Source organism: Elgaria multicarinata, chromosome 1 (assembly GCF_023053635.1).
Source record: "Elgaria multicarinata webbii isolate HBS135686 ecotype San Diego chromosome 1, rElgMul1.1.pri, whole genome shotgun sequence".
Taxonomy (NCBI): Eukaryota; Metazoa; Chordata; class Lepidosauria; order Squamata; family Anguidae; genus Elgaria; species Elgaria multicarinata.
Window position 1 is genome coordinate 84,831,389 of NC_086171.1, and position 20,690 is coordinate 84,852,078.

General features: G+C 40.3%; 1 protein-coding gene across 12 annotated transcripts in view; it reads right to left on the reverse strand.

The window, feature by feature from the left end:
• Positions 1–20,690, reverse strand: part of FHOD3 (formin homology 2 domain containing 3) — a 401,018-nt gene that overhangs the window by 335,815 nt on the left and 44,513 nt on the right. The gene's annotated exons all lie outside the window — the stretch shown is intronic.

Genomic DNA, 20,690 nt, shown 5'->3' on the forward strand with positions numbered 1-20,690 from the left:
AAGAGATACGGACACATACATAAATTGTAATAATGAAATGTTTGGGGACACAACATATCTCATGAAAACCTTTCATTTATATTTTTTAAAATATATGATTTGCAAGATAATAACATACATTTCCAAGATTTTTCACATTGAAACAATTTTGTCGAGCTGCGATCGAGCGGCGGTTGAGATGGTGTTCTATCAAAAAACTGGACCCATGGAATTTCTCGAATGCGTCACTTCAGGTGCAGCCGCGTCACCAGAAGTGACGTGGAATCAGCTGTTTCGACCCGATTATGCATACTGCGCATGCGCAGTACCTGTATGATCCCTCGACTGTGGTGTGCATACACGGATACAACGGAAGGGGAATATACTAGTGCACCATACTAATCGGCACCTTTGCTGAGTAAAAATGCAGGCAAGTTGGTATTGCTTATTTCACAGAGACTCAGGTGTTTCTCGTTACGTTCGCGCGACACACCTACACACTGCAGCCGACACACTAACGTGTCGCGACGCACAGTTTGGAAAGCTCTACCTTATTGCATAATTCTCCAACTGTTCAGTGGAAAGGAAGAGAAGGAAGAGTTGCTTCCTGGCTCCACCCATTCTTCCGTGCCTTGCAGACCTGTCCTCTCTGCTGTCTCTCACCATTCCCAGCCAGTGTGGGTGGGGCTAAAATTGGCCATGCCACTCATTTTATTTCTCTCCCTTCTCCATCTCTTCTCCCTCCCTCTCTACCAAAAATTCCCCAATAGCAGCAATTAAGCTTTTTTCTAAGCTGAATTCCTACTGTTGAGGTGGGGGTACCCTCCCCAAATTACACCCCAATTAGACTTTTAGCAAGCTCTCGTGTGTGCAGGTGCTTTCCCCTCGAAAGTCTTATTGCTGCATGGGAGCAAGCCAGATCCAAAGGTGCTGCAGGCTGACAATTTGAGTTTCATAGACTTGAGAAAATGTGCAGTTTCCGCAAACGGTCAAAAGCTTTGCAAGTCTTTCATATCTTAGTTTGTTCCTTGTTTCTGTGTGCGTGTTTTAAAACAACTATTGGCTTATTTCACTTGTAGTAGAACATGGAGGAATCTCTGACAAGTGAGAGAAGCTAAAGGAACCAGAGCCTGTGTTATATTGTGGGAACAATGTGCTTGGAAGACTGCAAGATTTTCTCTTTTTGAATGGTAAGTTTTTAAATAGGACTGTGCCTAACCCTCTTTGTTTTTTGTTTTTTTAATTTTATTTAAATATACACATTTACATTATCACAAAAAAATAACATACTACATAATATTGAAATGTTGAATACATACTATCTTATCTAAATAACATAATCAAAATTAACATACAAGTGCACCCCCCACCTCGGGATCTCATTCCTGATTCCAAAATCTCATACTTTCTTCTGCTGGTGGTTTCCCACTTCCCTTAGAAAACACAAATATTAGGAACTGTTTCCAAATTCCTTCAAAACCATTTGATTTAGCTATACCTCTTCTCCATTTAATATTACTTGTCAATTTATCATTAATAGCTATATCCCATACTTCTTTATACCATTCTTCAATAGAATATTCCCCTTGAATCTTCCAGTTCCTAGCTACAATCAATCTTGCTGCAGTCAGCAAATTCGTTATCAATTCCTTAATTTCCTTTTTACATTTTAAATCTTCAAATAGTGACAGTAATGCAACTTTTGGTGTTCGTTCTATCTTCATTTCCACAATTTCTTCAATCTCCAAAAACACCATCTTCCAAAATTTTTGAACATAGTTGCATTCCCACCACATATGTAAATACGTTCCTTTACTCCCACATCCTCTCCAACAGTTTGCTGATTGCTGATTATTTATCTTATTCAATCTAACCGGAGTTAGGTACCACTTCCATATAATTTTAAAATAATTCTCTTTTATTCTTACTGACATATTTCTCAACGCTCTTTGTTTCCATAGTCCCTCCCAGCCCTGTTGTCCTATTTGTACATTCAAATCTGTCTCCCAAACCATTTTGCCTGAATTATCCATCAACCCTTTCTCCACCAGTATTCTATATATTTCACTCATCAACCCTTTTAACACTGTTCTTTTCTCCCTATCATTTTCTTTCTTAACTATTAATTCCTCAAACTTTGTCAATTCTCTACAATCTCCGTAATCTCTTACCCACTTTTTAGTTCACTGTTCTAATTGCCAATAATTTAACCAAGTTATTTTTTTATCTTTAAGGACCTCTTCCATATCCTCTCTTGTATTCATTCCTCTTAACCATTCCCTTAATTTCATTTTATTTTTTTCTATTAAAACTTTACTTAATCTACTCTTTAATTCCTCCAGGAAATTCTTTAACATTATTACCGGTGACAAAGGGGAGCCGCTTGGAAGCAGCTCCCCTTTATATTTACTCCAAATTTCCCAGTGAGAACTCAAAAGCGGGTTATCTATACTTTCTACCCATTTTTTTTCCCTTCCCTAAAAAAAACATTTTCCAAATTAATCTCTATATTACTTGTAGTTTTATCCTCCATCCAATCTAATTCTCCTATTCCTGTAATTGCCTCCACAATATGTCTTAATCTGTTAGCTACATAATATAGTTTAATATTTGGGAGACCCAATCCTCCCTTTTTTTGACTTAAATACCATTTACTTTTATTTACCCTCGCTTTCTTATCACCATTACAATAATTATTTATAATACTTTGCCAACTTTTTATCTCTAATTCTGAAATTTTTATTGGTAGCATCCTAAACACAAAATTAATCTTTGCTAAAATCTTCATTTTTATTAACGCTATTCTTCCAAACCAGGATAAATTTAATCTTTTATATTTTTCCAATTTTGCTAAAATTTCTTTTTTTAACACATTTAAATTCTCTTTCTCCAAACTCTCTAACTTCTGCGTAATTTTTATTCCCAAATATTTAATCTGATTCTTAACTCTCATTTCTCTTCCCTTTTCTTCCCAATCCTTTTCTTCCTTTTTAGTATGATTAAACAACATCATTTCTGATTTGGACCAGTTTATTCTTAACCCAGTAATATCCTCAAATTCTCTCAATTGCTGTTTAATTCTCCCCATCTTTTCTATTGGATTCTTAATAGTTAGCAGCGTGTCATCTGCAAACATATTCAGTTTAATTTTTTTCATACTACCTATTCCTTCAAATCTCCTCATCTTCTCGTATTGCATTCGCCAATAATTCCATTACCATTACAAACAGGACCGGCAAGAGTGGACATCCTTGCCTTGTCCCTCTGGCTAGTCGTATCTTATCCGTCACACCATCATTCACTACCGCTACAGCTGTATTTTGAGAGTACAACTGTTCTATTATAGCTTTAAATTTATTTCCAAATCCCATTTTATTTAAAACCATCTTTAAAGCTTGCCAGCTCAAACAGTCAAAAGCCTTAAAAATATCCAATGCCAAAATTCCAGCTTTAACCTTAGACTTATTTATCACCTGTATTACATTTAAAACTCTTCCCACTAAATTGTGCATTTGTCTGCCTGCTACAAATCCACATTGATCCTCCCCTATGTATTCATCTATAAATTTGTTCAACCGCCTTGCTAAAATAGTTGAAATTTTTTTAGCATCTTGGTTTAATAATGAAATAGGTCTATATGAATCAGGGACAGTCAAATCTTTGTCTGGTTTTGGTATTAAAATTATTAATGAATGTTCTTTCTCCTTCCAATATGGAGTTGTACAGCTTCAATAATTTCGGTACTAAAAAAGTCTTTAAAACCTTATAATATTCTGAGCCTAAACCATCTACCCCCGGTGATTTACCCACTTTCAGATTCTCAATTACTTCTTCTACTTCTCTTTGAGTTATTACCTTTTCCATTAACTCTTTATGTTCTATTTTTATTCCCTTCTTTATATACTTTTCTATATATGCTACCAACTTCTGTTTTTGAGTGTCCTTACCCTTATACAATTCTTGATAAAATTCTTGGAAAATTTTTATTTTACCCTTCATTATATGACAATAATTCCCTTGTTTATCCTTCAATATTCCTATCCCATTCCTGGCTTTTTCCTTTTGTGTGAGTCTGGCAAGCAATCTAGAGTTTCTATCGCTGTTTTCAAAATACTCCCTTTTCATATATATTAAATTTTTCTGAACTTCCTCTAAATTTAAATTTTCTAATTGCTTTTTCTTTGCTTGTATTTCTATTAATTTATATTTATTTTTAAATTGCCAATAATCTTTCTCCAATTTCTTAATCTCTTCCTCCAATTTTTCCTGCTCTGCTATTTGTTGCCTCCTTAAATTGCACATTTCTCTAATACATATCCCTCTTGTTACTGCCTTCATGGTATCCCAAACTACTGCCCTTGACGTTCCTCCCTTCTCATTAATTTCCCAAGTCTCTGTCAGTTCTCTTTGCATTTTTTCTACCACTTTATTGTACTTCAAAAGTTTTGTGTTTAATTTCCACCTAAACGCTTTATAATTCTTTCTAACTGTGAACTCTAAACTTAGCAATGCATGGGCTGTTACCTTTATTACCCCCATTTCCATTTTACATACCTTACTTGCAAACTCTTTTGAAACCAATATATAATCTATTCTAGAGTATGTATGATGAACTGAGGAGTAGTAAGAGAAGCCAGGGTTCGACCTATTCAGTAAACGCCAACAATCTACATAATCTTTTTCTTTTACTAGTTTATTTAATATAGTAATATTATTTCTCTTTTCCGCATTAGTGGGGTTTGACCTATCCACTCTATTATCCATTACCATATTAAAATCCCCAGCTAAAATAAGATGCCCCTCCCTAAACTCCTCTATTTCTTTAAATAATTCCATAAAAAACTCTCTATGTCTCTCATTGGGGGCATAAACATTAACTAATGTATATGATTCATTTTCAATTTGTCCCTTTATCATAAGATATCTATCATTATCATCCTTTTTTATAGTTTTTAATATAAATCCACTTTTTTTTAAAATCAAAATTGCCACTCCATTTTTTTTTATGTCCCCAATGACTTTTCATAATAGACTGACCACTTTGTCTGTATTTCGTTTACGCCATCAAATTTTTGGTGTGTTTCTTGCATCATAATAATATCAGATCTTTCTTTATTTAACATTTGTTCTATTCTCCTCCTTTTCACGACTGCCCCCAGACCTTTAACATTAAGCGTTGATACTTTAATTTTTTTATCCATATTTACTCTTTTGATTCTTCTTTCGATCCCGTGTGCTCTGCATCTCATAAACATAAACAACAAAAAACACAAAACCTGAACCCCCCTTCAACTCCCTCCCTCCCACCCTATTAAACCCCCCAATCTCCCATCCCCCCCACCTCCTTCCCCCCCCCATATCCCCGTAAGTCTACCACTCCGGCCATTAACTACCTTAAGGGGGGGGGGGAGGCGGAGTTCTGCCTGAGCGGAAGATCTCTATACTTAACAGCTTTTATGTATTATTATCTCATAACCATTCAACATTTTACCCCATCCCAGACGCCCCCGCTTCAGCTCCATTTCCAACTTCAGCTCCAAGACTTGCTTCCTTAGATAAACCCAGACTCTTCAGCAACTCCTTGCCTTGATCCAAAGAAGTTACTCTGTATTGACTCCCACCATAAGAAAACTTTAAGAAAACAGGGTAACCCCAAGCATATTTTATTGCGCTTCTTGTTAACGTTTCAGTTATTTGCTTAACGCTGCGTCTCCATTGGAGTGTTTGCTGACAAAGATCGTTGAATACTTGCACTGCTTTGCCTTTATATTTTATCATGGCCATGGACCTCAATTTCTTCATCACTTGCTCCTTTTTGTAATAACTGCCAAATTTCACAAGAATGTCCTTGGTTCCCCTGTAATTTGCTCCTCCCACTCTGTGGATCCTTTCCAGGTCACAGTCTTTTATATCCAGATCAGGCATCATATCATTGAACCATTTCAGAATTATTTTTCTCAAATCCTCTGCTGGTTCTTCAACAAAGTTTTTAATTCGTAGGTTGGAACGTCGGTCCTGATCCTGCAATTGGATCAACTTTAATTCTTGATCTTGGAACTTCACCTCACAGCCTTTTTCAAAGACATCCTGCCTTTTCTCCACTAATTTTACTTCAGCATCTAGCATCTTTATAGCTCTATCATTCTGGGCAATCTTGTCCGCGAGCACCCCCATCCTCTGATCTGCCTTCTTTGCATTTACATCCATCTTCTTACTCAGAGTTGCTGTACTGTCCAAAATCAGCCTCTTCAGATCTTCCATTGTAGTTGAAGTTGGCACCGTGCCAGGTTTCTCTGCCATCTTGACAGAACTGCCGCTCTCGCTTTCACTTCCACTACTTTGTGTAACTTCTTCTGTAGACAGTTTCTCAAGACAGGCCAAATTATGATTAGAGGGGCGTTTTGTAGCCTTCCCAGGTTTTTTTTTAAAAAAAATTCTAACGTTCGGCACGGATCTATTTTTAACTCTCACTTAATGTCCCGTATACAATCCGCACCGTCTCTTTTTCTACGCAGATAAACACTTCCTCCTTCGATGCTTTATAAAGGGTGAATTTACTGCCAATTAGACATTCTTCTCAGGTAAGGAGTGTAAATCACCGTGTTTTATCAGACTGGGAGACGGAAGAGCTTTAACATTCACAAAGCCAGTTTCATTTTCATCGCTCCCCCCTCCGTTCCGTCTGACTAATTTACAGCCAGAAACAGGGCTGCTTTTCTCACTCCTTATACTGATTCTGCTTCCAAAAACAAGATTTTCACCCTCACTTAGCAATCATAGTCATTTTCCTTCATTTTCATTAACGACCCATGCCTTTTAAATGAGATAATTAAGTTTCAGATCTCCCCCGTACGGAGGAGAAATCTTACCCATCACGGCGTCCAGCTCCGCCCCCGCCTAACCCTTTTTGGAGACCAATTCGGAGCTTCTGAATTGGCCCCAATCTGCTTGGCCCAGTGCGGAATCAGTCCAACCCACTTTGGATCGTGATCCGAAGTGAGATTTGGACATCTGAAGTGGGTTAGAAGTTGTGGTTTCCTGGGTGCCTGCCATGCACCTGCTCAGTGGGCCCCTGGGAAAGCCAGGCCTGAACAGGAGTCTGTTGGACTCTGCCCCCACCACTTGCCCCTCAAACCCAGGAGCTGTGCAAGCAGCCAGGATTTAGCAGTCCTGTCAGCCCCCCATTCTCCATGTGAGCTGTCACTTTTAAGAAAGATGGAGGCTCTGTATCTACACAAATCTAATGTTGTCACAATGGTGGCCATAAAGGGCCATTTTACACCCACCATTGTGCTCAACATTAGATCTATGTAACGACAGAGCCCCCATTTTCCGTAAAAATGGCCACTCGCATGGAGGATAAGCAGCTGCTGGGCATGAACAGATGGTCTAATGAAGTCACAGCTGTTCGCACAGCTTGGTGGGCAGGAGCAGTGGTTCTGGATTAGTCCAAAGCATTTCAGACCTGGTGCAACCTACTCTGGACTGCTTCAGACTGATCCAACCACAATTTGGTCTGAATCTGTCTACTTCAGTTTGGGATTGAAATCCAGAATTAAACCAATGCAATAATGTTATAAATAATACTAGCTGTACCCGGCGTAACATACGCCGTTGTAGCATATATTAAAGTTTATTAATTAAATATCATCATGGGGGCGCGGGCTGCTTGGAGGCTGCCGATACAGCGCTGTCTGGCAGACCTGGGGGGCAGGGAGGTTGGGGGGAGGGGGAGCAGGTGTCCCCCTCTCCCCAGGGTTCCTGTCAGCCTTGGGCTGCCTGCCCAGCTCACATGAGATTAGGCCGGGGCCTGGGCTCGCAGCAGGCGAGCGGCCTCCCACCTGGCCACCAAGGGCCCCGGCCGTGCCTCGCTCATGCTCCGGACAGTGGCGCTGCCCCCTTTGTGGGGGGGGGAGCACAGAGGCAGAAAGGGGGTAGGATTACCTTGGAAAGCCCAGAGGAGTCAGGCGAGGGGCTTAGCAACCTGTATCAGCTGATGTTATACATTGTTACTGTTGCTTAGCAACCTGTATCAGCTGACGTTACAAGTTGTTACTGTTGCTTAGCAACCTGTATCAGCTGAAGCCTTTACTGAAATATACCTAAGCATTTTATAGATAGACAGATTGTTACACTGCTATAGCTCTTTTAGATCCAAGATTCAATGACAATAATTTTAGCGATGATAGCATCGCTACTGCATTACAGAATAAGGAACAACAAGGAACACTCTTTCAAGATAATGTTGGAAAACAACTTTAAAATGTTGCAGAATATAGAACATCTTCATTTATTTGGCCCTAGAGTGCAATTTAATTTCAAACTTCTGAGAGAATCTTGTCCCTTGGCAGCTACGCTTTCATGCCTAACCATTACAGTTCTGTTGAACTGTAAATCAAAGAAAAAACATTCACCAGCTAGAAATACTTTAGTATTCCTCTCTGGAGAACATCACATTCTGTTTTTATCACCCATCATGATGTTTCAACAATAAAAAGAGGAGGCATGTAAATCCCGTCATCACTTTAGATCAGTTTTTAAAAGGTGGTACTTTTGAAAGAGGTGGAGAGGGTAGAGTTCGTCACTAACCCTTTGAAGTTGCTCTTACAGTGCATGTGAAGAAACCATTTTTTACAGGCTGGTATAATGGAAGACACACTTTCACCTGCCAAAATTTAGAGCAATACATAATCCGCTTTCATTCAGTTCTACTTTGCATTATGGTCTACCAAATGCTTTGAAACCCTTAGAGCAGGAAGACAAGAGAAAGCTTCAAACTTCTCACTGATATCGCACAGCCTTCATTAAGCTGATAATGGAGCTAATTCAGAGAAGTCGGGTTTCCCTGAGCACGTTAAGCTTCACCTAACGGCATGTGTTGTTTTGGATATAATGTCTTAACAAAACAGCATCTGCAAGGGCCTGTAGAGTTAGGGAGAGTTGTTTGCTTTAAAAAATGTAGTTTACCGAGAGTCCAATTCTTGTTCAGCAAAATCATATAGTGGAGTCTATTGCTAGTCCATTTCAGATAGCAAGTGAGTTACCACATCACGGGAAAGGATTTAGCTTAGTATTCTCCCTAGTGTACTAGTTCTCCATGTATGGTAAGAGTTTTAAAGGATTCAAATATGGAATCCCACCATCTCCAGTCCAGAATATCCAGGAATTATCTCCTTGTTAGACAGCTAGCTGATTACATTATGGCCACTCCAGCAGATGTGAGAAGTGTTCATAGAAATTGACCCCCTAACAACACACACATCCAAAGATGAGCAAAGTGTGGACAAAACAAAAGGCACTAAAAAAATGGCTGCACAATAAGTTTTTCATAAAAGCTGTACAAGAAAAGAATACTGCTGTTCAAGCGTTACGGTGTGCATGATCTTTTCAGCAAAGGAAGATGCAGGTCAGAGATGAAAACTCTTGTGCAAGCTCGGGGCCGGAACAGGTTAAAAATGGGGATGTGTGTCAAAAGGGAGCCTGCAAAAGGTAGGGCAGTTTGACCCAATTTTCCCCCTGCCTGCACTCCCCCCTCCCCTCCTGCCCATTAGAGCCAAAGGTTCTCAGAAAAGTTTCACCTCAGTCTTAGGTTCAAGGCATTCTCTTTTCCATAGCTTGTAGAGTGTCATTAAGCCTTACCCTCAAACCTAGGCCCAATGAAAGCATTTGGAACCTCTACCAATGAAAGTCATAGCTAGAACCCGAAGACAATAACTGAGAGAGAGGGTGGCGAGAGAGAGAGAGATGGAAGGAATTCAGTGTATATTCCTTCCTTCAGTGGGATTTTTTTTCAGGGGGTAGGTCACAGTGGTGGGGAGCTCAGGGTTAGCCCTTCCCCACCCAGCAGCAACCTCAAATTGCCCCTTCATTGTATTTAGGCTTTTAAAAGTCTCCACTGGCACTAGAGATGTGAAGGCCCAGAAAAAAACCCGGAAAAATTCGGAAAAAACCCAGGGGTTTTCCGAAGTCTTTTTTGGTTTTTTCCCAAAAAATTAGAAAGATTGAAAAAAATGAAGAAAAAACGGATTACAGAATGTTTTATTTTAGCATGATGAATAAAATGTTTAAGAAAAGGTGTTCCGATATTTACTTCTCCAAATGATTTCTAAAAACTGTACAGTAGCAGATTATTACAATGCCTATGCACCAAGGACAAGCAAGTCCTAGTTTGCAAACTGAGACTACAACTCTCAAATGCAAGAGGAAGATGCATTTCTGCCTCTAGGGGGCACTGCCACTGAAGCAGAGACTGAAACTAATACTGATAGCTATAGGTCAGAAAATGAGTCTGATTAAATGTCATGCATATTCACTGAATCTTGGTTCCCCCCCCCCATTTTTTCAGTTCTTTTTATGGGAATGGGAGCTTTATGTCTTGACACCGGAGGACTAGCGGAGACATAAATAATTTTCTTTGTTACTAATGTCGGTGGTTTCTTCAGTTGTTGTTTTTTAAAATTGATTTTTTGCCTGCTCCTCATAAACTGGCAGAACCAAAGAGGTTCCTTACAGTTCCTAACAGTTCAGGAGCTTGTAGCTCCATTCGTTACTAAAAAAAAAAGTAAAACAAAGTAAATTAAATTTGTAATAATTGTTTGAATACACTAGTTTTAATATACCAAATGTAATAATTTTATGCCAAACCAACTTGGACATAATTACATTTTATGTTCCTAAAGTAACAAAGTGACTTTCAATCTGTAAAAAATGCCAATATTGCATTGTTTCAATTTTTCTGAAAAATTCCGTTTTCCCCCCAGAAAAAAACAGAGAAAAAACGGGTTTTTTTTCCATGGCTTCAAAATTTCCAGAAATTTTATATCTCTAACTGGCACCAACGCAGACATGTTTTAAGCCTCACTGAAACAGGTGAGGGGCAATTTGTCCAGGGGAGGGGCACAGTATCACCCTCCCATGCCACACACAAACTGAAACTAGTATTTAAAAAGCCACTATTAGTACTAACAGAGGCTTTTCAGCCTCAATGGAGCATGGCATGGAGGAGGGGAAATCCTTCTCATTGATCTGCGACAAGGACAGCTGGGAAGCTGGGAAGCTGGATGGAGACCAGCTGGAGTTTCCTTATTCCTGGTATAAGGGGAGTACTTCCTGGGAAAATCACACTGACTACTGAAGACCTTTCATTTCTCAGTGACCTCGGACTAAAGGATCAGAACTCAGAAAGCATGTTTTTGCTATATTTTATGGTTATCAGAAGTTATGGAGAAGAAAGTGGAAAATGCAGTATTTTATTTATTTAAGGGGTCAGGTTTCTAAACATCCCTAATGTAAATAAGGTCTGAATTGCACTCTGGTGCTACTTATGGTTCCCACAAGCCCTGTGAATGCAATGTGCCACTGTTCTAGCAGCCTGGGATTTCTTCTCCCGGAAAACAAAAATGGTTGATATCAGCATAAATGACCATATAAGCAAGCCAGGAATAATCCTCCAACACTATGGTAATCCCTTTCAGTGTAAAAACAAACTAGATACTTCTCCCTTTTGTTTAAGTATAATTACAATAACTACTGTTGATGTTGTCTTTGAACTAGATACTTCTCCCTTTCCTTTAAGTATAATTACAATAACTTCTGTTGATGTTGTCTTTGATTTATATGAACAATTTGGCATGTTTCCCAACAATGTTATGTTATACCAGGAAGAATTACCACATGCAAATTATTCTCATACTACAGTTTTGCTGTGTCAATGCACAACTGAAGATCATGATAGTAGAATGAGGAAGTACTTGCATACTGATGGTTTCCGCCTATTCTCTGGTGTTCCATTTTTAGCCTAAGGATATTTTTATCTAAAAGGACACCTCTCTGGTACTCATCTTGAAGAATTATGACATAGCTGCAAAGCTCAGTGCCAAAATTTATTTCAAATTCTGCTTTAATCAACAAAAGTACATCTGCTTTGGAATACCCAAGTATTTCTTGCTATCATTCCCAGAGCATTGAACTAAAATCTGTCTAACAAGCATGCAGCAATTGAGCAAACCTGCAAAATATTTATATAGTGACACAATTTCATATTAAAGAAATGGCCTGTTAAATGGCTCCAGCATTTACTTTTTCACCTACAAAGGGCACCAAAAAGGCACCAAAAAGTCCTATAGCTCCCAACATTCCTCACCAGCAGTGCTGGTTGGGGGATGCAGGGAGTTCTAGGATTTTTTTTCTGTATAAACATGCATAGGAATTGCAAGCTAAAGACTTGTCCATCATTCTCCTGAAAATTATGCTTAATTCATGACTGCACGAATTACTGAGGACACTAATAACTATCCTGTTCTGACCTATCAAATATTTATGCTATTAAGTAACGTATTAATTACATTAATCAAATGTATTATGGTTATCACTGATTATATTAATTATGTTAACCAATTCATTTCCATCAGTTAGCCATTACTGCAGAACTAAAATCCACAGAGGTTTTGCTAGACAGCGCCCACCACTCCCCACAACCAACCTCATCCTCTCTTCCCTGTAACATACATGAACTGATATCATTCTCTGACTCTGCTTTGTTTCATTTAGCTATCAGTTGACAGGCTGGGAAAACTCAAGAACACAAAAGTACCACATCATACAATTTAAATTACTAGACAAAGGAGGGAGAATACAAAACCCGGGTCTGCTATTTTCATCTCCGGTACATCACGTTCTGGCCTTGTTTAAACTGAAAATGTAGGTCTGTTTAAAACAACACTTTCTCAGTAGTAGTTTACTTTTCAGCTCCATTACAACCAAACTACTCAAAAACCAATTATCAATATTCTAAATGGAAAAAAGGATGCTGTTGGTTTAGTTATACTAAAAATCTGTAATGGTTTTACACACTTGCAGGGGTCCAAAACATTTTGGGCCTTAGGAACATCTGTATTTTTGAAATTGCTTGATGGCCAACAAATTTTTTTATGAACGCTCCCCATTCTTTGAGCTTGTAAGTAGGTGTATGCAATTTCTCCAATCATTTTCATGGGGGAGAAACAATACCTTGTTGAAAATTGGCTGAAGTAGGGGAGGAGCCCCCCTTCCCCACTCACACACAAAGAACCCTGTTGCCTCAAGGGTCCTTGAAAGTGGTGGGCTTTTGACTCTGTTAGCCCAAGGATCCATGATGGAAGGAACTCTTTCCATTCCAGCAATTTTTCAGCAGGGTGGACTTATTTCCTCCTAAGCAAGTAAATAGGAAAATCACTCCATTCACTTGGATAGGGGAAAAAGAACTTGACAGGCACCTCAGTGTGGCTTGGGGTATGCAGCGGAGACCATGGGTGCAATGTTGGAAACTTGTGTGTCAGCACAAGTTGACACTAGTTTAACTGTTATGATTAATTGTTGTACTGTAACCTGCAGTTTGCCATCTTGCAACAACCCAGAAGTATGTCTTCTCTGTCACAACACCCATATTATGGAATGCCCTCCCTGCTAGTATTCAGGAGGCATCAACTGTGGCATGCTTTACGTGTCAATTTACACAGGCCTTCCCTGAGTGAGTGTGCTGCAAGTATTTCATTTTAATGGTTTTATAATGCTTTACTTTAATGTTTAATGTATGTATTCTATTTTAATGTATACTGGTCAAGTCTGTTGATGACATCAAATTATTTAAGGTGGTTAAAACAAAAAGGGATTGTGAGGAGCTCCAAAAGGATCTCTCCAAACTGGGAGAGGAGCATCCAAATAGTAAATGCAGTTCAGTGTAAGCAAGTGTAAGGTATTGGGGCAAAAAATCCCAATTTCAAGTATAACCTGATGGGATCTGAGCTAGCAGTGACTGACCAAGAAAGAGATCTTGGGATTGTGGTGGACAGCTCGAAGAAAATGTCAACTCAGCTTGCAGTCGCTGTAAAGAAGATTAACTTACATGTTACCTATAATCAGAAAAGGAACTAAGAATAAAACTGCCGGTATCAAACTGGCTTTATACAAAACTATGGTGTGATGGCGTATAGTTCTGGTCACCACACCTAAAAAAACTTATTGTAAAGCTATAAAAGTGTAGAAAAGAGCAACTAAAATGATCGGGGGGCAGCCAGATCAGAGGAAGATGGGAGGGAGTGCAGGGCCGTTCACCAACCCTGCTGGAAGAATTAATAAATCCCCTCCTCTTCCATCTCCATTCCCTTTTCCCCTATGATTTGTTTTTAAAAAACAAACAAAATAAAGGCAAACAAAGAGAAGAACATGCACAATAATAAATCAAAATCACTAAAGAAACAAAGGAATTCACTAACTATAATTCTCAGTCTATAACCAATATGCTTGTGGGACATCTACAGTACAATACCTAATGAAAGAGTAAAGAAACAATTTACACAGCATTTAAAAGGAATGTGTGTAAGTGTATGTTATTTTGTATGTGTGTGTCTGTCTCTATGTGCTGGTGTACTTGCCAGAAAAAATATAAGCAACTGTATTGGTTCAAACTTGATCAAATGCTTGAAGAGCTTCAACAGTGGAAATAAATGGAAACCATGGTGCCATCATATCTTTCTTCAAGTTAAGATTCCTTGCCTAATAAGTTACATAATCATAGTCTCCCAAATTTTATCAACACACTGCTCTTTAGTTTCCTTTTTCCCTTGTGTGTCATGTTTTTTTAGATCATAAACTTTCAGGCACAGACTGTCTTTTTAAATTGACTATGGGAGAGGACCTTCTCAGTGGTGGCCCCCCAATTATGGAACGATCTCCCCGACGAGGCTCACCTGGCACCAACATTGTTATATTTTCGACACCAGGTTAAAAAATTTCTTTTCTCAGGCAATTAACAACTTACGCTGAATTTTTAATTGACCCTGACAATGGAACCAGTTACCTAGGGAGGTTGTGGGTTCTCCCACACTAGAGGCATTCAAGAGGCAGCTGGACAACCATCTGTCAGGGATGCTTTAGGGTGGATTCCTGCATTGAGCAGGGGGTTGGACTCAATAGCCTTATAGGCCCCTTCCAACTCTACTATTCTATGATTCTATGATTTTATGACCCCAGAATAGTTGTTTTAAATCAATATTGTTTTAAATCAATATTGTTTTTATGTATATCTGTTTTTAATGTTCATTGTTTTTAACTTTTGTAAACCGCCCAGAGAGCTTTGGCTATGGGGCAGTATATAAATGTAATAAAATAAATAAATATGGCTGCGTTCAGGCAACACAATAGTCAACAATGGCGTAAAAAACAACTCAACAGTACTTTATCTAGGGGATACTCCCAATACAACATGATAATAATTAACTGTGGTGTAGATTAAAATCACAATTGAGTTGACTATTATTCCATGCTGAGGTGAGTCACTCATCCCCCGTCCACTCTCCCCTCTTCAGTCCTCCTGCTAGTATCCCATCAGCCATTGCTGCTGAAAACCTATCCTGCCAGCTGGAGTAGAGCAACCGCCACCACTGTGACCACTCTTGCGTTGCCACTCTGGGGCTGAAAAAATAACCAACAGCGTCCTCCACATGACACAATAACTAACAGTGGTTCAAATAGTCAACTCCGCACAGCGTAGGTTATTTGTGTTGGTTATTTCAGCCAAATAACCAAATGTTGGTTAAAAAAAACTCCTGTCACACGACATGATAACCCACAGTGGGTTAAATAACCAACCATCAATGATTTAAACCACCATTGGTTATCATGTTGTCTGAACCCAGTCACCATATAAGCTGCTCTGGGAGCCTTTCTGGCCAAGGAACAGTGTAAAAATACTTCAAATAAACAAACACCGGATTCTATATGTGCCAAAACCCTGAATTTTTAACTGGGAAGTGTGGAGCCTGCCAGGTGAAATGCCATGTTGACACATGCATGCTACATAGTGTTATGACATCATTGTGCTCAGTATGTGTTTCCTGACTGGCTGGGTCAGTCAAAAGGTAATGATACAGATGGTGGAGGGAGAGGGGGGAAATAGCTGCTAAAGAAGCAGCAAAGAAGTAGACAAAACAGCCAAGAAATAAAAGTAGGATTAGGTCTTACCACCACAGTATTTTGGGAAAGCTTAGCATTACAAGTCCTGACCAATCTGCTCCAAGGAAGTTCACTGCTGGGAGATTTGTAGATTTTCCATTCGAGCCTGAACAAAACCAGGCATCCAAGCCTTCAAAGCTCCCAGAGTTAAATTCCCCTTGCTCTCCACCCTCCTGGAGCCCCTCCCTCCACAGGCACCCAAATCTGCTCCACAGAGTCCCCCAATCCTCTGAAGCTGATCTGGGGAGCAGCCCCCTGCATGCGGCTGCAGGGTGGGAGCGGGGATGGGGAAATCTGTTCTGCCAGCTGTTTCTGTCCAACCAGAGGTCAACCAGCATTAGATCCAACCCACAGTTTGGACTAGGGTAGCCTGTCTGGAACCAGCTGTCAAGTACAAGTACAAGGCCAGCCTTGTACCTAGTGGTTAGATTTATTAGGAAATAGTTTGACAATGCCAGATGTTCTCTTGCAAGCTTATCTCTGTAAGAAGTTCCCATAGAAGTAGCTTGTTCACTCCTTTATCTTGGCCTTGAGGCAGCTAGTTCTCTGGGAACTTCAGAGTGTTTTGGAAAAGGTGGGGGCCGCTCTTCGAAGTGGGTTGCAACATCCCGCCCTCTTTGCACGTGGGCATGTTTACAGGTCAGAGGACCTGTCTGTCAAGTGGCTTTGAACAGGCCTTATAGGCTGGTGCAAAGCTGAAAAAGCTTTGCTAGGTTTCATTTCTTGACGCAATGCCTGACCTCCCCACTGCTTTGGATTCCATCTCCGCTTGGGACTTTGAAAGCACTCTGCACATGGACACTTTGCTATTTGGACTCTGGATATCTAAGAACTGTGTCATGAAAAGTAGTGAGGCTTTTCATAGACTTGGACTTGCATATGATGTAGATTCTGTGTTCGTGCCCAGACCAAGGTGGCAGGGAGTTCCTAGTCCTTAGCAGAAGGATGCAACGCCTGGGCCTGAGGCTTAACCTTTCCTGAAGTTGTGGTAACGGGGTCAGCTCAGTAGTGGTAGGCTGAGATTGACAAGTGCGTGACGGATCTCTCTGCCCGGCACTGGTGGCTCAGAGCAACCTTTCGTCGGACTTCGTTTTAGGAGATTGGCCATGTCCCTTTGAGGTGCCAGCATCTGTGGCACCTGGAGAAGCTCAAAGCGATTACTGGCGTACCCTATTCACACACCCCTCCAACCATTTGCCTTAAGGATTGTTTCAGAAAAAAGAGCCTAAAGCTTCCTAACCATCGTTCAGCTTTAAGTGTGTTCTGGAGACTCTGCAACCATTAAGCTTGTCTACCGTGTGACTTCCTCAATAAAAGAAGTCTCACTGATGTGAGTGTTTTGTGACAGCTTGCCAGCACGTGTGAATGCCAGAGGGAACAGGCATGCACATGACACCAGCATTCTTTGGCAGCTTTCTAAAGCTGGTGCAAATAAGGTAAATGTACTGAAAATCCTCTCCAGGGTTAGTTTTATTTATTTATTTATTACATTTCTATACCGCCCCATAGCCAAAGCTCTCTGGGCAGTTTACAAAAGTTAAAAACAGTAAACATTAAAATATACAAAATTTAAAAACCATAAAAAACTTAAAAAAACAACAGTATAAAAACAATGTTATGAACTTTTTTCAGATATTCATTTCTATTAGTAATGCTATTACTGCAAAATATGAGTAATATTGGTATTTTGGCTTTTAAAAAAAGTTTACAAGCGGTTGATAATCCAAAACATTGGTATCCCATTTCTGATAAGTAACCCTGCTTTCAGAAATAAACCGATACAGAAAATCTCGGGAGAGCTTTTATTTACAAAAGTAAAGCCTGCCCCACTTATTTATTCATTAAAACATTCATTAAAACATTTTATTCATTAAAACATCCTTGCATAACCTCAAGGCACCAACAAGAAAACCAAAATAAAAACAGCAAATGCCAACCAACTCAGATAATAAACCCACATCAATCAAAGAGCAGTAGAACATAATTAGGAATGTGCAATTTGTTCAGACATCTGTAGGCAGTCCTGAAAATAATCAGCACTACTTAATGCCAAAAAGCTTTTCTAAATAAAAGAGCTTTACAGAATTGTATGAAAGCCAGAATTGAATGCATGGGATGCATAAAAAGGGCCAAACACTGGCCCCATTCAGACAATCACATTGGGAAAGAAGCCATCAAGGCTTCTCCCATGCCTCCACAAGTGCAAGTGCCATTTGCATAATCACTCGTGATGCAGAGCAGGTCAGTGGGTTGTCTAAACCTAGTGTGTGGCTTCGTACTGACCCTAGACCCTCTATTGCACATCATGGGTTATACAGGGTGGGTATGAAGCCACCGCCATTGCACCACACACCAGGTTCGGATGACACAATGACACGGCCTGCACTGTGGGAGTTAAGCAAATGGAGGTTGCACGTGGGGAGGAAAGAAACCCTATCACTATCTTGTGGGGGCAACCACAATTGTGTTCTCACCACATATTTGCCCCTCTCGTGTATAAAGCAGGGAAGAAGTGTAATTTTTTTTTTTAACAAAATAGTTACAGGAATGATTGGATGAGCTGGATCCTGCCCCACTTTACGACCCCATGGTCAATTACCCCAAGCATTTTTCCTTCAGTTCAGTTTCATACCAGCTGGGACAGAGCCCCCTTATTGGGCTAGATTAAAGAGATCATGAGGTCAAAAGCAGGTTACACAACTGGGACTTCCAAGGGTGAGTTGTGCAGTGTCTTTCTGCAGGACCACTCTTAGAAAGTTTTCAGAAAGGATGTAACAATCATCTTTGGAGCAGAAAGAGCAACATAGATGCCAGAAGGATCACTCTCCCAAAAGAAGATTATAACACTGAGGCAGGGGACCAGACCCAGTTATGAAGGTGGGGGGCGGGGAACGGGGTGTAAACTGAAAGGCATTTTCCAAGAGATCAGAAAGACTGGAGGAACTACAACCTAGTTCTGAAAAGAAGGGCACTTGATGATGGATAGCTGTGTTTGGTACTACAGGGATTATCACAGAAGAACACAGGGCTTTTGGTATTGCCAAGTAACGAGTGGCAGGCAAGGTGAGAGATCTTGGTTTTGCTCAGGGCAATTAGGGTTAGGACTAGTGCAAATCCTTTGTCACCACAGAGGCTAGTAGTCCTAGAACAATTGGACAGAAGTATGTTTGCCTGTTTCCCTTGTGACGGGAACAATTTTACACTTCTAAAATACAAGTGCTACAAATAAACTAGCAAGGTGAAAATAAACATTGTTTTTTAAATGATCATTTACCATTTCTTGAAGTTTGTGGTCAAAAACATGAGATGCAAGATTTCTCTCTCTGTTCCCCTTCAGGTGTCCTTTCAACTCTTTCTCTTCAGCTTCTCTTCCTCCTCCTCTAACTGTCACCAACTGACTTTCTTCAGCCCCCTTCCCAACGTTCTGTGCCTGTCCTTTCATTGGTCCACCATTCTAAGACCTCACAGGAGTAAGCATTATGACACGTGCCGACACATACTGTGTCACATGTTACATTACATGCACAGTGTGGGGCATACGCATTCCCCTTTCCTTTGCCTCATTCCCTCTCCCTTCTCCTTTCCTGAGCTCCCCAAAACTCAAGCTTTGAACTATTTTGCAGTTTCAAGTCCTACAATTCCCAGTATCTCCAATTAAAAAATATTACAGCACCTTCACCTTGTGAGTGGCACTTAAGATGATACAAAAACTTGAAGGGAAAGGAAAGGAATCTCTCCTGCAAGCACTTGAGTCATTGCTGACTCTTAGAGGGACGCCTGCTTTAACTGACTTTTTCTTGGCAGACTGTTTTTGTAGCGGGGTGGTTCGCCATTGCCTTCCCCAGTCGCAGCTACCTTTCCCCCAGCTAGCTGGGTACTCATTTTACCGACCTCGGAAGGATGGAAGGCTGAGTCGACCTGAGCCGGCTGCCTGAGAACCAGCTTCCGCTGGGATCGAACTCAGGACGTGGGGAGAGTTTCGGCTGCAGTAACTGCCGCTTACCATTCTGCGCCACACGAGGCTTGACTTGGGTTTTGACTCAAGTCAAAAACTTGAACCCAAGAGGAAAAGGTAGTTTAATTAATATTTTATCTTGATTAACAAAGTGGTAAAAAGTGGACTGTACAATACTGCTGTTAGGCAGTATTGTACAACTGCTTGAATACCCATACACAGTGAGTGCTCATAAATGGCTCTGTATCACCTTGGAGGGAGGTCTGGAATAGAGTGCCACAAGGCTCTCTCCGTGGCCCTGTGCCGCTCAACATTTTTATAAATGTCTTGGATGAGAGCAGAGAGGGGATACTTATCAAATTTGCAGATGACACAAAGCTGGAAGGAACACCTAACACCATAGAAGGCAGTCAAGATTCAAAACGATCCCGACAGGCTGGGAAGCTGGGCAAAAACCAACAAGATGAAATTCAACAGAGAATTCGAAGTCCTGCACTGAGCCCCAAATGTCAAAGGCACAAATATAGGATGGGGGAGACTTGGCTCAGCGACAGAACACAAGAAGTAACGATTCCATTATATTCTGCACTGGCATGCTTCATCTGGAGCACTCTGTCCAGTTCTGAGAACCACATTTTAAGAATGGCACTAGCAGACTGGAGTGTGTCCAGAGCAAGGTTACAAGGATGGTGAGGGGTGTAGAAACCAAGGCCTATGAAGAATAGTTGAAAGATCTGGACACATTTAGCATGAAGAGAAGATTAGA